Genomic DNA, 3125 nt, shown 5'->3' with positions numbered 1-3125 from the left:
GAGAAGCACTGGTAGATAAAGGAGCACTAGACGGAATTCAGGTGTCCTGGGCTCCAGCCTTTGCTCTTTCATCAACTATGTGAATGGTCAATTCACTTTGTCCCAAGGGGGTACAAGTTCACATCTATAACTGGGGGCAGGGGGTGGGGGTGGTGAACATTGGACTTTAACCATACCTCCTTGCCTGACAGCATGTCTACCCTGCCTAAAACCTACAGAATGTTCTTTCATTTCTTCCCCTTTCAACATATCCAATTGGACAAAGTCCTGTGGATTCTGTCCCTGAAATGTACCTCACATCTCCTCGCCCTGCCTTCTGTCACATCAGGTCTCCTCCAAACTGAGCCTCCTGTCTCCAGGCTTGGCTCTCACCATACTGTTGTTAGAGGGACCTTAAGGAAATTTAAAATGTTGTTCCTCTGTTTACAGAGGAGTGCCTTGTGCCGTATACAACACATTCCAAACTTTGCCGAATTTCCAAAGCCCTTGGTAACCGGCTCTGGACAACCCTTCTGGCCTCATCTCCAGATACCCTCCCCAAACCAGCCGAAGCCCCAACCACTCCGGGCTCCTTCCTGCTCCTCAGAACCCTTGTTACACCTCAGGCCTTGGTCCATGGCTTGGTTCACGCTGTCACCTCTGCCCCGGAATGCCTCTTCCTCTGTGTCTACCTGGCACTTTCATCCTTCAAAGCTCAGCTCATGTCACTATCTCTCTGCATTTTCTCTGGCATTCCTCTTTTTCTACCAGATATTTACTCCTTTTTCTACATCTTCTTCTCACTTTATATTTATATAAATATAGTTATTAGTTTACCTGTTTTGTTTCTGCTTTCCTTTCCAAAACCAAGATTCCTTATGAATCTTTTTTTTTTTCTGGCCATGCTGCCAACTTCTGGGATCTTAGTTCCCCCACCAGGGATCGAACGCGTGCCTCCTGCAGTGGAAGTGCGAAGTCCTAACCACTGGACCACCAGGGAAGTCCCAAAGATTCCTTATGAATCTTAATTATCCCAGCAACTAGTATAGTACCCCACATACAGGAGACACTCAGTTGTTTATGTCCGTATTATAGGTTGAGACACTTTTTTTATTCATTCATTCATTCATCGGGGACCACCATGTGCCAAGAGCTCAAGATTTAGTGATGACTAAGATAGACAAGGTCACAGCCATCATGGAGCTTACATTACAGTGTGGGAGACAGAAAACAAATAAATAGGGTGATAAACAAAAACAAGTAAACAAACAAACAAAATAATTACAGAGATCATTGAGATCATTGCTATGAAGAACCTAAACAGACTGATGAGATAGAGTCTGTGGGTGGGGTGGGGGGGAGGCAGATCAGGAGCATCCTCTCTGAGAAGATGACAGTTGAGCCGAGATCTGAAAGATGAGAAGAGCAGAGAGGAAAAGGGCCTGGCCTGTTCAAGGAACAAAGATAAAGCCTATTTTTTGCATAATAAGCAGGGCTGAGTGATATGAAATGAAGGTGGAAAACTAGGCCCCAGTATGTAGGACCTCACTAGAGTACAGTAAGGAGTTTAGGTTTTTACTCTGAGCTAAAAGTCTTTGAAGTGTTTTAAGGAGAGGGGTTGCCTTGGTCAGAATAAAATCTTAAGACATTTACTCTAGTCCTATAAAGACTGGATTAAAGAGGAGCAAGAGATCAGGAACCAGATGAAGGGATGATTCCAGGATTGCAGGCCGGAGATGATGTTTGCTTAGACTGGGGGTAAGAGAGCAAAGGCAGGGGAGGCCCTCTGATAGGGGACCTATCAGAGACGCCATTTGGAGCTCAAATTAGAAGGAGTTGGTTATGGATTGAATGTGTGTGGAACTAGAGGGATGTAATGGAAAATGTGGTAATCAAGGATGACCCTGAGGTTTTGGCTTGAGTGTCAAGGTAGAAATTGGTGGTGTTGACTGAATTGTATTGAATTCAATTGAATTGGTGAGGAAGTTTTGGGAATGGGTTCTGTTGGGTGGCCTGTGGGAGAGACTAGGAATCAAGGGTTCTGCTTTGGTTGGAGATGTATATTAGACATCCAAGAGGAGCTGTCAAGGATTAGGAAACAACTAAATGATAGAAAAGGAAACTGAGGCTGAAAAATGGGTATGCAGGTACCAAGTGTTAGAACCCCACTAAGCTAAGCAACCTCTTCTCCAGGATACAGCAGTTATCAATTATTTCCTTTAGTCAGAATTGGAAGATAAGTACAAAAGATCTGACAAGAGAAAGGTAAAAGAGACGGCAAAAGAACAGTTTTTGTTCTTTTAAGTTTGGGGAAGGGAGACTGTTTTTTTTCCCAGCACAATCTTTAGAAAAAGAAAGAAAATTGAAACAAAACTTCTGTCCTGGGGTCTAGTTAAGAACATGCACTCTGAGGCAGCTTGGGTTCAGAGATTATCTCTATGGGTTAGCCCTGTGTGACCTTGAAAATGTTCCCTCAAACCTTTGCCCCTTGGTTCCTGATATATAAAATATTTTAAAATGGGACCTACCTCCATGTGTCACCACAAGGGTGAGTTAATGTGTGTGGCAAGTGCTTCCAGCAAGACACACAGCAAGAGCTCACAGACCCTTAGCTCTAATCTGAGCTTCTGCAAGAAGCCCCAGCAAAGCCGAACCATTTCCAGTTATCCAGACGAGCCAAGCTTTCTCTCCACTGGGTCTTTTCCCAGTTCTTCTCTAAATAGACATAGGTGTCCCTAAAAACCACCATGCTATGAAAAATTGTGCAATGAAAACCACAAGGCTTATGGGAAAATGGGGTTGAATGGCACAACACTCAAAAACATCTTCAGTGGGCTTCCCTGGTGGCGCAGTGGTTGAGAGTCCGCCTGCCGATGCAGGGGACACGGGTTTGTGCCCCGGTCCCGGAAGATCCCACATGCCATGGAGCGGCTGGGCCCGTGAGCCATGGCCGCTGAGCCTGCGCGTCCGGAGCCTGTGCTCCGCAACGGGAGAGGCCACAGCAGTGAGAGGCCCGCGTACCGCAAAAAAAAAAAAAAAAACATCTTCAGTGACACATTAAAAAAATATAGGAGGGCTTCCCTGGTGGCGCAGCGGCTGAGAGTCCGCCTGCCGATGCAGGGGACACGGGTTCGTGCCCCGGTCCG

Source organism: Physeter macrocephalus, chromosome 1 (genome assembly GCF_002837175.3).
Source record: "Physeter macrocephalus isolate SW-GA chromosome 1, ASM283717v5, whole genome shotgun sequence".
Classification (NCBI taxonomy): domain Eukaryota; kingdom Metazoa; phylum Chordata; class Mammalia; order Artiodactyla; family Physeteridae; genus Physeter; species Physeter macrocephalus.
This window is presented reverse-complemented; position numbering follows the sequence as displayed.